This window comes from Pelodiscus sinensis, chromosome 8 (genome assembly GCF_052426305.1).
Source record: "Pelodiscus sinensis isolate ZL-2025 chromosome 8, ASM5242630v1, whole genome shotgun sequence".
Taxonomy (NCBI): domain Eukaryota; kingdom Metazoa; phylum Chordata; order Testudines; family Trionychidae; genus Pelodiscus; species Pelodiscus sinensis.
In genome coordinates, this window is record NC_143059.1 from 20,256,875 (window position 1) to 20,270,630 (window position 13,756).

Below are 13,756 nucleotides of genomic sequence, written 5' to 3' on the forward strand. Positions count from 1 at the left end.
GACCCTGGCCGGTTCCAGCTGGCATCCACCCTTCCCCCTGGTCCCGCCGAATGTGTGTGAGCAGCACGGTCCCAGGCATGCCCTGCAGCTGCCTGCCGCAGCCACATGCCACTCAGTCACCAGGCTGCACGTGGTTGCACATGCTGCTAACTGCCTAATGCTACACAGTGTGCAGCTCACGTGGCCTGAGTGACATGCTCTTCCCCTCCCCCCTCCGGGCGCCTGGCTCCCCCCACCGCTCTCCCCCCTTGTGAGTGCAAACTGCAAAGACTCACCGGTGGATCCTTCCCCGGCCTCGGAGGAGCTGCTGGAGGGGGCCTGCTGGGTGGCAATGCTGGCCTCCTCCCCCAAAGCGCTGCTGCTGTCCTCTCCTTCCCCCACCACGGTGGTTCGGATGACGGGGGGGCGCTGGCAGGTGTCCACCGGTACGTCTGGGCTTTGAGGGGCTGGCTGGCCCAGGATGGCAGGCAGCCGGTCATAGTGGGGGCAAGTGTCTGGTCCTGCCCCCTGCCCTCGTTGGCCCCCACCTACCCAAGCTGCAGCTCCTTGACCTTCGCCCGGACTTGGTCAATGTTCCAGGCAGGATGTCCATGGTGGGCCAGAGCCTCGGCCATTCGGCCGAAGATATCGGCGTTGCGGTGCTGGGACTGGGTATCGTGGAGGCCCTCTTCCTCCTGCCAGAGGTCAAGGAGGATCTCTAGCTCCCTGGGGGTCCAGGAGGGAGTCCGTCTTTTGCGGCCCGGGGGGGGGGGCCTCCTGTGCTAGGGGTGCAGATGGCTCAGCACCCAGAGCTGCCATGGCTGGCTCAGATGGCTGCTGGGCAGGACAGGGGCGCCATGACAGACCTCATGTCGCAGGTCTGAGGCACGCTCCTGCCACATGCGCTCAGCAGCCTGCATGTTCTTTTAAGAGCTCGGGTTACCAGAAAGTCTGGGGCTCCTACGGGGTCTCCAGGTGTCCAAACCGCTTTTTTCCGTTTATTCTGCTTTTTCAGAAACGTGTTAGCTAGCTGTCTACACTGGCCCTTTTGCGCAACAGTTTTTCGGAAAAGTCCTTTTTGCCTGAATGGGAGCGGCAAAGCTTTTCCAGAAAAGCAGCTGATTTCGCACAGTAGATCGTCATTGCTTTTGTGGAAAATCAAGCAGCCAGTGTAGACAGCTGGCAAGTTTTTCTGGAAAAGTGGCTGATTTTCCAGAAAATCTTGCCAGTCTAGACACAGCCTTACTGTTTTTAAAGCAATCTCATGGTTTTTGTACATAAAGGGCTCGTCTACATTGGCCCCTTTTCCGGAAGGGGCATGTTAATTTCAGCCATCGTAGTAGGGAAATGCGCGGGGGATTTAAATATCCCCCGCGGCATTTAAATAAAAATGTCCGCCGCTTTTTTCCGGCTTTTAGAAAAGCCGGAAAAAAGCGTCTACACTGGCCCCGATCCTCCGGAAAAAGCGCCCTTTTCTGGAGGATCTTATTCCTACTTTGAAAAAAAAAGCGGCGGACATTTTTATTTAAATGCCGCGGGGGATATTTAAATCCCCCGCGCATTTCCCTACTACGATGGCTGAAATTAACATGCCCCTTCTGGAAAAGGGGCCAGTGTAGATGTAGCCAAGGAGTGGGCAGTGCACATTACTGAATAACGAGTGAGGAGCAGAGATGTAAAGGGCATGAAGGACAGGACAAAGCCTGATTATAGTGAAGATGTGAAAGTTTTAGAGTAGGTGCATGTGTGATAAGAAGTTCTGGTGTAGAAGGTTCTCTGTTCCTTGTATACAGTGGGACCCAACTAAAGTAACCTGGAGGTTTCCATTTTGTAACAGAGACCATAGATCTAGGACATGGTCAGTGTTAATCATTAGCAACACAAGGAAGTGTTTGAGCATGTGCCCTATAGGAGATGTCTCAGAAACAAAAGTCTGACCTTTTCCTTCCACTTCAGAACAGGCACTCAACAGGTTAAAAATGCAGATCCATTTCATAGAGCTGTTGTAAAGTGGTGCAGCCATGAAGAGGGCTTTCCAAAAGACTTTGGGGGCCAGTAATTTAAATGCTCAAAAGTCAAAAGTTGACTAGATATTCATAGAGCTTTGTACCCACTGTTTTGTGTACAGCCAGATTTTCTAATGTGTCTCTGAGTCGTGGAGCTACACTCATTCACACCTGCAGATAATTTGGCCTACTATATCTTCCATTCTACTTCTACCTGTGTGGGCAAAGAAAAGTCAATATATGAACTATCGCCTCATAAACTAGCTATTTTACACATTTTGTTAATGAGTAATAATGCAGAACAGATGCATGCATCTGACGAAGTGGGTCTTTGCCCATGAAAGCTTATGCTCCTACACTTCAGTTAGTCTATAAGGTGCCACAGGACTCCTCGCCGCTCATATAAATAGTTCTTTTTCACATGAGTAGTCTACTGCCCATGGAATTTATTGTGAGTAAGGACTATGAGAAGGTGCTGAGAATTGAATGAAGTGTCTATGATACACACCTGCCTCACAAAAAGTAGATATAATGAAGATTCAACAGCTGATTATATCAAGTAGTTCTGGTCAAATAACTGGCTAATGTAACTGATAGTTAAATTAAATATTTAGCATTATTTCAACACTTTTTAAAACAAAATTCAGAGTTATTGGCAGCAAACATGTATCTCAACTAGTTGGATAAAGCTTTTCCACACCTCTTTGGCAGTGTCTTTTATTTGCCAGGACACTCTAATTTAAACAAAGTATTCAGAAAATGTGTGTTAGCAGGATACTAAACATTCTTTTCTAATGAGAAATAATTCATCTTTTAAAATATCTGTTTTTGTAACATCACTAGGCTCCCTCCTTCCTTGCACTTGTTTCTAACGGGGCTGGCAAATTAAATCAGTTTTTGTTACACTGCAGTTTTGTTATAGAGATTTAAGGAACATATTTGCCTACCATTCTATTCCATTTAATATATTTAAGTAGAAAATGTGATGGTTTCACCATAAAACGTATATAAGCAATCACCATTTTCAATGTTGTACGCTGTTGATGGGAGAACATGGCAGGATGGGAGGGAGGGAGGGAGGAACAGACATAAGGCACAGCTGAGGCAGAAAACATGGAAGTGTTTGAAGAGTCCCTCGAAAACCGGAAACATCTTTTCCCTGAGATGGCTTTCTTGACCTTTGCCCAGAACCAACTCCTTTCCCTGTCAATGGAGTGGTAGTTCTCGGGAGACCTGATGACACACTCCTTCCTTGGTGGTCATTGCACCTTACTGTATAAAAGGAAGGAAGCCGAGATATGGCACTTTTTTACTGGGTTTGTTTACATTTTGTAGAGTCACTCCACTACAGCAATAAAACAATAGTGTTTGCCATGTCATTGTTTGGTTGTCATGCAATTGGACACATGGTCATGTTTTAAACAGTTTGTCTTGCGGTTCTGTAGTTCATAAAAATATTTTGTCAGGCTTTGTAGAACTTATATAAGCAATCATCATTTTCAAGGTTGTACAATAATAAGCTTACTTTACAAAAATAGCTTCAGGGGGTAGCCAAGTCAGTCTATACAGGATAAACTTAAACAACAAATGATCTGATAGAACTTTAGAGACTAACAAAACATGTAGATGGTATCATGAGCTTTCTTGGGAAAAGAGAAAAGAGTTTGGTGGGAAGGAATGGTTGTATCTCTCTCATTAGCACAAGAGGCTCAGCCTCTCTGTCCCAGTCTTTCCACAACTGGAGCAGACTCTGCTTGCTTTAAGGAGTGTGACAGGGTCTGCATGAGCTGAAACATAAGTTACCCTCGCCACAAAATTCTGATCTGGATCTGTATTTTCTACCCCAGATGTCTGGATATGGAGTTTTGGTGTTAGCCTATTACAAAAGTAGAGTTCACTTGCAAAATTCAAAGTTGGTTTCGATTTTGTTCTTGTGTTTTTGTTCTGGCTGGTATACAACCTAAAGATAAACAATTCAAATAAAATAGTTAAAAGAAAGAAATTTAAGGCTTACTGTATTTTTTATTTATAAAAGTAAAATGTTATGACTGGAAGCAATTTGAAGAAGTAATCATTTCCTTGTTGCATGGACAGCATTTAGGACCAATTCTGACTGAGGCATCTAGCATCCTATTATAATAAATTTGATGGATATCACAGTTTTTGATCTCTGCATTTTAAAGTATTTGGACAACATCACCATTTGAGGGCACTGAAGAATACTGTAATATACAACAGTGAAGGACTTGCTGAATTCATGAGTACTGGAGACTAGAATTAATCTTAAATCAGATGTAGGCTTTAAATAAACAGTGATCTATGCTATGCATATAAACTCTAATTGCCTACTTAATAAATTTTAGATCTACAATGCTTACAAACTCTATCAAAATCTATGATTATTCTATTAGCAAGGTTTCTATTTTTAATCAAATTTGAACAAAATTCATTTAATAGTTTGTCATTGTTTAAGTTTAAATGAGATTAATTGCTTTGTATGTTGTTTTCCTTGCTGAAAAAGAAAGCTCTCTCTGCCTTAGCCATTTCAAATATGTTCTAATAAAAACAAGACCTTTCAATATTTCCTGTACATGTTGAACAATTCCAACCAGGTCTATCAATAATTTACCAGCTATCAGATTCTTTTCTGTTTATGAAATAGTACTCTTAAGAGTAGTAAGGAAGGACATAAGCAGTAGCCATATGTTTCTTCTCCAGTTCCAGCAAGACAAATGACCTGAAAATTGCTGTTGCCAGATCTTTTAAATCATATGGCTAAGTACAGGGAATTTGTTAACTTCTTGTATTGGATCCAAGTTTCCAATTATCAACAAAAGATGGCATACCAACCCAATTACTCCTGATATATTCAGTCAAGATATATTCCAAGTAGCCATAGTTGAGTGGGTGTATGTGGTCTGAAATAACAGGGCTCACTGAAATTAATGTAAATAAAAAATGAAGACCATTTACATATCACATACAAACAAATGTGTCCCAGTGTACTGAATGTGCTTTAAACAGGAAGCAACTTTTTGTAGGCATTCTACCAACTTTGATTTCAAGCCATCAAGAACTATTGGAGGTACATTCAGTTGCCAGCTTACTGAAAACTTCTGCAATGGCTTATTTGTCAGAGTAGAACCAATAATATACATTTCTTATATAAGATGATTAAAACGTGCCAAATCAGTTTCAATTACATTTTTGAAAATGATTAATTACAGATGTCTTTTGCATTGCTTTTTCTCATTGCTTTTAAGGAAGAGGCTTTTCCATCATTTGGCCCCATCTAGACGTGGCCAAATGGTGCACATTTGCTCTTCCACAAAAAAAAAAAAACAGCAGAGCAAACTCATTCCCTGGACATGGTGGAGTTTTTCTGGGATACTCCGGTATCCCAGAAAAACCTCCACAGTCTAGATGTACCCTTAAGCTGAAAGGGTCTGTTCAGTGATATATGCCTAAACCAGCTACTATGAGATGGGTGACCAAACTCAGCCCCCTGGAGCTCTTGTTCCCAGCTATTTCCTACTAGCAAGGGCCTTTTCTAGCGCTCTCTCCAATCAATGGAAGCCTTAGCTAAAAAGCAAAGTTTGATTGAATCCTTAACAAAGAGCAGGTGTTAAGCATGACAGAAAAAAATCACAGTTTAACTAAAATCCCTTTTCCCTCTTGATTAACTAAGTTTCACAACTCTTGAGAGCTACAGAAATTGTGAGCTCACCATTTACAACCATGTCCTTAAGGACAGGCAAAATCTGAGTTTCTACTGTGGAAAAAAACAACAACAAACAAAAAAGCCCCAAGCTTTTAATAAACAAAATCTTCTCAGGTCTCCTCTACATATCATAAAGGAGAAAAAAAGTTGGGGGACACCAACCCAATTTTTCTGTAGCTTTGCAGATTATCTTTAAACACAACATGCAGATTTACAAAGGTGAAGGTTGTTCTAATGTCTGTTATCTGCAGTGATTGAATCTGGCTGAATGAGGAAATGAGAAAATCATACTGATGCATTTCTCCTAAACATAAGATAAAAACTAAAGTGTTTTTCCTTATCAGAACGGTGATGTATTTCAGCATAAGAATTACCAATATTAACCTACCTGTAAACCAAGGGAAACATTTTCTCATAGCTCAGGAATCACTGCAATGACAACTCATTTATAAGACAAAGGAATGTTGCTTGCTGAAACTTAACCCTTAATAACAACTATGGAGGGGTCAGATGGAGAAAGTTGTTCAATAATCAGTAGTTCAACTAGTCAGTTCCCCAGTTCATTCTTGTAGTTTGTTTCCATTAGAATATTAATGGCAACTAATCTAGCAAACTGTTTGAACTTTCAATAAACACTCACATATTAGTTTTTCCTTGCCATTCTTACCTTACTGCTGTGGTGCAATAACAATTTGAAAAGATCTTTGTTTACATTTATATGTATATACATGGAAAAAATATTCAAGACTATGAATTAAAATGACCACTTAATCCAAATAAAGCCAGCAGCAACCTTTGCCCACAAACAGTGGTCCATTAAATTAATTTAGGTGGAATTTTAGGGCCAAAAGAGTCAACAGTTTTAATATAACTCACTCACTCTCCACTAATAAACAGTTTCAAACAAAGATTCAGGGTTTGGTATTGTTGGGATTTTGTGTTACCCAATAATAATCAAATGAATCAGATGCCGGGCAGAATCAAGGGTGCTCAATACTTCATTCAATTCAACAAGACTTTATTCAATGTGTACAAAGGGAGAGCCCCTGCTACAAAAATCAGCCAGAGTCCCTAGAGCAAGGAGCTCCTCCCCTTGCTATTTTATATCACATGGCAGACAGGGTGGCTACATCTACACTGGCCCCTTTTCCGGAAGGGGCAAGTGTAGACATACCGGCTACCTCTACACTGGCCCCTTTTCCGGAAGGGGCATGTAAATTTCACCTATCGTAGTAGGGAAATCCGCGGGGGATTTAAATATCCCCCGCGGCATTTAAATAAAAATGTCCGCCGCTTTTTTCCGGCTTTTAAAAAAGCCGGAAAAGAGCGTCTACACTGTCCCCGATCCTCCGGAAAAAGCGCCCTTTTCCGGAGGCTCTTATTCCTACTTTGAATAGGAATAAGAGCCTCCGGAAAAGGGCGCTTTTTCCGGAGGATCGGGGCCAGTGTAGACGCTCTTTTCCGGCTTTTTTAAAAGCCGGAAAAAAGCGGCGGACATTTTTATTTAAATGCCGCGGGGGATATTTAAATCCCCCGCGGATTTCCCTACTACGATAGGTGAAATTTACATGCCCCTTCCGGAAAAGGGGCCAGTGTAGAGGTAGCCGGTATGTCTACACTACCACCCTAGTTCGAACTAGGGTGGTAATGTAGGCATACCGCACTTGCAAATGAAGCCCGGGATTTGAATTTCCTGGGCTTCATTTGCATAAGCCGGCCGGCGCCATTTTTAAATGCCGGCTTGTTCGAACCCCATGCCGCGCGGCTACACGCGGCACGGGCTAGATAGTTCAAACTAGCAAGCCATTCCGAACTATCTGTATGCCTCGTTCCACGGCTTGCTAGTTCGAACTATCTAGCCCGTGCCGTGTGTAGCCGCGCGGCATGGGGTTCGAACAAGCCGGCATTTAAAAATGGCGCCGGCCGGCTTATGCAAATGAAGCCCGGGAAATTCAAATCCCGGGCTTCATTTGCAAGTGCGGTATGCCTACATTACCCCGCTAGTTCTAACTAGCGGGGTAGTGTAGACATACCCTTACATAACAAGTTACATAACATAAACCTCTGGCCAATCATATTTAACATTTCCATAGATGGATTTGTTCATCACATGCTTATACTTCTCCACTCCACATGTTGAGCTCACCTCCCTTCCCTTGGCCTTTTTCTAGAATGTTCCTAGGGTGGTGAGCCACAGCATGCTTCTTTATGCATACATATCTTCTAAATCACATTTTGTTTAAAATGAACACAAGCATACCCTTCAGCTCCCTCATTTGGTTTTAGGGCTAAGAACAATTCTTAGACCCCACTAACACTACTTCCTTGTATTTATTAGGAGCAATAACTGACCTTATCAACACTTAATTAACTGCAATTTTGGTAACAGAATTAAATAATACATTTAACTTTTAATACATGATATCTACAATAAAAATAATAATAATAAGTCCACATACACATTGGCTGTGTCTAGACTGCATCCCTTTTCCGTAAAAGGGATGCAAATTAGACACATCGCAATTACAAATGAAGCAGGGATTTAAATCTCCCCGGTTCATTAGCATAAAAATGGCTGCCGCTTTTTTCCGGCTCGGAGCTTTGCCGGAAAAAAGCGCCAGTCTATTTCTCTTAAAATAAGGAATAAGGGATCTTTCGGAAAAGGCTTTATTTTCCAAAAGATCCGCATCTAGACTGGCGCTTTTTTCTGGCAAAGCACCGAGCCGGAAAAAAGCGGCAGCCATTTTTATGCAAATGAAGCGGGGGGGATTTAAATCCCCGCGTCATTTGCAATTGTGATGTGTCTAATTTGCATCCCTTTTACAGAAAAGGGATGCAGTCTAGACACAGCCATGGTGAGAACACAACCCAAACCCATCCCCATGGAATCTTTCTTCCCGCAATAGCAAACCCTTCTATCCACTGAATCATTGTACCATATTTTCTGGCGTATAAGGCGACTGGGCGTATAAGACGACCCCCTAATTTTCTAGTTAAAACATAGGTTTTTGCCTATACTCGCCGTATAAGACTACCCCTCCCTTAAGAGGCCAACCGGCAGCGCCCCAGCTGCTCTGCCCCAGGGTCCACAACAAAAGCCTGGTCTGCTGGGGGGGGGGGGCACTAGCTCCGCCCCCCCCCCCCCAGCAGACCAGGGACATGGGGAGTAAAGCCGCAGCGGCAGCAGGGTGCCGCGCCTCTGAGGCTTTGCTCTGGCAAAGCCTCAGAGGCGCGGGACCCCTCCGCCTCCCCGTCTTTGCTCCCGGTGCCCCATGTCTGCTGGGGACCGTCTCCAGCAGACCAGGGACACCGCGAGCAAAGACGGGGAGGCGGAGGGGTCCCGCGCCTCTGAGGCTTTGCTCTGGCAAAGCCTCAGAGGCGCGGGACCCCACCGCGGCTGCAGCTTTGCTCCCGGTGTCCCTGGTCTGCTGGGGATCGTCTCCAGCAGACCAGGGACACCGGGAGCAAAGCCTCTGAGGACGCCGGCAGTGGGACAGCCGCGGCGCGTCTGGGCTGTCCCGCTGCCGGCTTCCCCCGAGGCTTTGCTCCACGTCTTCCTGGCCTGCAGACCAGGGAGACGTGGAGCAGCTTTTCTCGCCCCGGAGTACACGGGCGGTGGGACCGCGAGGTCCCGCAGTCCGTGTCCTCCGGGGCGAGAAAAGCCCCGTTCGTACCTGCAAGTCGGGGACTGCCTGTATGTTTATACACGGCGTATAAGACGACCTCCGATTTTTGGGGGATGTTTTTTAGTATAAAAAGTCGTCTTATACGCCAGAAAATACGGTAATTGTCTTACCACTTCTTTTATAATATCTTCCATTAGGCATAACATAATAGGAAGAACGAGATGTTTAAGCAAGGCTTGCCTGCCAAAGTTAATCACCCAAATCCACACCAGGTAGTGGAGTTCTTCCTCACTGTTATAGCATCCATTAAATTAAACATTACATACACCATTAAGTCAGGTCCCAACATTTGAGATAGGGCTTTTCCTGACTCCAGGTTTCCCATACACAAAACCCATCCTTCCAGGATGGAACATTGGTCCCATGGGAAAGCTATATAGTTACCTCTGGCAGAGGCGGCCCTAGACCAGCTGCCAGCAACTGGCGCCCTAGGCAAACCATGCAATTGACACCCCCACCTCCAAACCCCTCAATGATATTGCGCCACCATTTGGTGCCCCATTTAACTTGGTGCCCTAGGTGACTGCCTAGTTCACCTATATGGTTGGGCCGCCCCTGATCTCTGGCCCTTATTAAATACCCAGAATTCTGGATGCTATATAGGTGTCCGCAACATGAATTAACACCCCTCCAAGGATGGAATGACCATCCCAACATGCCCCTGTTATCAATAGGGACCCCTCCCCTGCCATCATCCAAGATGAAGACACTCTGGGTATGTCTACACTACAAAGTTAATTTGAACTAACAGCTGTTAGTTCGAATTAACTTTCATAGGCGCTACACATGCAAACCGCTAGTTCGAACTTAATTCAAACTAGTGGAGCGCTTAATTCGAACTAGGTAAACCTCATTCTACGAGGACTAATGCCTAGTTCGAATTAAGTGCTGTGTAGCCACTTCATTCGAACTAGTGGGAGGCTAGCCCTTCCCAGCTTGCCCTGGGCACAACCAGGGAAATTCTTCTGCCCCCCTTCCATCCCCGGAGCCCTTAAAGGGGCACGGTCTGGCTACAGTGCCTGTGCCAGGTGCAAGCCTGACAGCACCTAGCTAGAAGACCCTGCATCTGGCACGGCACGAACCAGCCACCCACTGCCACCCAGCCCTCCGCCTCTTCCCGGGACTAGGCTGGCAGCTCCCAGGAGCCTGCCTGGGGCTGCAAGAGGTGTGCGCCTGCCTGGTCTAGTGCGGAGATCGTGGACCTCATCGAGGTCTGGGGGGAAGCCTCCAAAGTCCACGACCTCCGCACTAGGCACAGGAAAGTGGCCGTCTAGGGCAGGATAGCTGCCAGCCTGGCCACCAAAGGCCACATGCAAACCCAGGAACAGGTTTGCGTGAAAAATCAAGGTGGTCCAGTAAGACCCCCGACCCTGAGCCCTGAGCTTAGAACAAAAGAACGGCCATACTGGGTCAGACCAAAGGTCCATCTAGCCCAGTAGCCTGTCTGTTGACAGCAGCCAACACCAGCTACCCCGGAGGGGATGGACCAAAGACAATGACGAAGCCATTTGTCTCGTGCCATCCATCTCCAGCCTTCCACAAACAGAGGCCAGGGACACTGTTCCTACCCCCTGGCTAATAGCACTCCATGGACCCAACCTCCATGACTTTATCTAACTTCTCTTTAAACTCTGTTATAGTTCTAGCCTTCACAGCCTCCTCTGGCAAGGAGTTCCACAGGTTGACTATTTGCTTTGTGAAGAAGAACTTTCTGTTATTAGTTTGAAGCCTGCTACCCATTCATTTCATTTGGTGTCCTCTAGTCCTTCTATTATGGGAACTAATGAAGAACTTTTCTTTATGCGCCCTCTCCACACCACTCATGATTTTATAGACCTCTATCATATCCCCCCTCAGTCTCCTCTTTTCCAAACTGAAAAGTCCCAGTCACTTTAGCCTCTCCTCATATGGGACCTGTTCCAAACCCCTGATCATTTTAGTTGCCCTTTTCGGAACCCTTTCCAAGGCCAAAATATCTTTTCGGGGATGAGGAGATCACATCTGTACACAGTACTGAAGATGTGGGCGTACCATAATTTTATACTTCTGCTCCTCCTCCTTCCTCTGGCTTCCCTCTTCCAGCTCCCTTCTCCCAGGTTTTCCCCTCCCCTCTCCCACCTCCTTTTCCCAGTCTCCCCAAAGGTTAATTCCCCCCCCCCCCCAGTTTTGTTAAATAAAGAGAGTTTCTTTTTTTGAACACACCTGTCCTTTATTTTTTACATCAGGAAGGGGGGCTAGGGAGGGGTAAGTGGAAGGAGGTGATGGAGGAATGGGGCACGAGCCACTGGGAAACTCTCCTGCAGCCCCCTGATTGACCCCTCCGGATGGCAGCCTGTGGCAAGTGCAGCCGGGCTGATGGCCGAGTGCTGTGATGTGCTGAGTGTGGGCATTCAGGACACTCCAAGCCAGGACTGCTCTGCTGTCCCTCATCGAGGTAGACAAGTAAGCGGGGAACCCTGAGAACTGTCTGTCCGAGGTGGTGGTCGTGTCCCTTTAAGCACAGCCCTCAGCTAGCCTAAGGCAGGAGCTCCATGCTCTAAGTCCTAATCTGATGCCCTGCCGGCACTGCTTCTGGCTATCCTTAACTTAATTAATGCTGTAGTGTAGACCTACCCTCAGTCTGTATAACAACACAATTCTTCCACACGCCTAGACCAACACTTGCTCATATATTTTAGTAGTTTTTAATAGCTGGCTGAGTATAGCAGTGAGGACCTAACCAATCGTGTTGCTGAGGTAAGGTGATATCTAACTTTGTTTAGACATGAGCCCTACTCTCAACACAATAAACTGTCATCCCTGCTACTAACAAATTCTTTATCCGGTCCCTATTAGATTTGATAACTTGAATAATGGCATTTACAACTGATCAAGTGGCTCTTCCCCAGGCGATTACATCAATAAAACACTAAAAGTCACTGCAACATTATGAAGGTGAGACCTCTGAGAGAATTCTCAAGTCTTAGAAACTGCTGAAAACAATTAGTGGACCACAGAAAATTTCCTACATCAATTTTAAGATGGGAATATCAAATGAAAAACAATATTGGGAATGGCTCTCCAGAAGTCCATTGGGTAAACAGGGATTATTGTGCCCCATGTTGAGTCTCACCCTTTTATACTTTTACTCATGACAGGTGCACCCAACTGGAATTCCAGTGACCCGGGCCACTGAAGGAGTTACCAAGAGAACCGTGTGACGTCCAGTCCAGGCTGATGCAAAGATTTGCTTTCTATAGGCTTTCACCAAGACCTGATCACCAGGCTGCACCTCACATGTGTCCTCTTTGCCAGCCTTTGAGTCTGGTTCAGTTTGGGGGTCCTGTGAGACACACTGAGACAACAATTTGCAATATTCAGCAAGCTGGTCACCCATGACATACAATTCCTCCTGTCCACTGCACAGGTTTCCTGGCGTCCTCATCGCCCGCCCTGTCAGCATTTCAAAAGGAGATAAGGAATGTGGATTAGTAGGACTGGATCTCATAGACATGAGAACCACTGGTAGGTTGGTGACCTAGTCTCTCCCTGTAACAGAAAACATCTGTTTGGTTAGTTTGTTTTTAATGGTTCGGTTAGCTCTTTCTACTAATCCCGAACTCTGGGGATGGTAGGGACAATGGAATTTCTGTTTGATCCCCAGTGCCATGTATACAGTTCATCACCTTCCCTGTAAAGTGGGTACCTTGGTCACTATCAATGAAGCAAGGAAGTCCCCAATGGGGAATTATTTCAGTCATCTGGGCTACGTCTACACTGGTCCCTTTTCCGGAAGGGGCATGTAAATTTCACCAGTCGTCGTAGGGAAATCCGCGGGGGATTTAAATATCCCCCGCGGCATTTAAATAAAAATGTCTGCCGTTTTTTTCCGGCTTTTAAAAAAGCCGGAAAAGAGCGTCTAGACGGGCCCCGATCCTCCGGAAAAAGTAGGAATCGAAGTAGGAATAAGACCCTCTGGAAAAGGGCACTTTTTCCGGAGGATCGGGGCCAGTGTAGACGCTCTTTTCCGGCTTTTTTAAAAGCCGGAAAAAAGCGGCGGACATTTTTATTTAAATGCCGCGGGGGATATTTAAATCCCCCACGGATTTCCCTACGACGATTCATGAAATTTACATGCCCCTTCCAGAAAAGGGGCCAGTGTAGACGTAGCCCAGTATTTTAGCTACATCAGACACAGTGGCCTTGGTCACTGGGAAAACTTCTACTCACTTAGTAAAGTGAGCCACAATCACCAGAACATATTCTTTCTGTCGGCACCTTGGCAGGGGCCCAATGAAATCCATTTATAACTGTGTTAAGGGCTGTGTTGGTCTTGGCTGATGTTGCAGTCTCACTTTCACTGTGGGAGCAGAATTACATTGAGC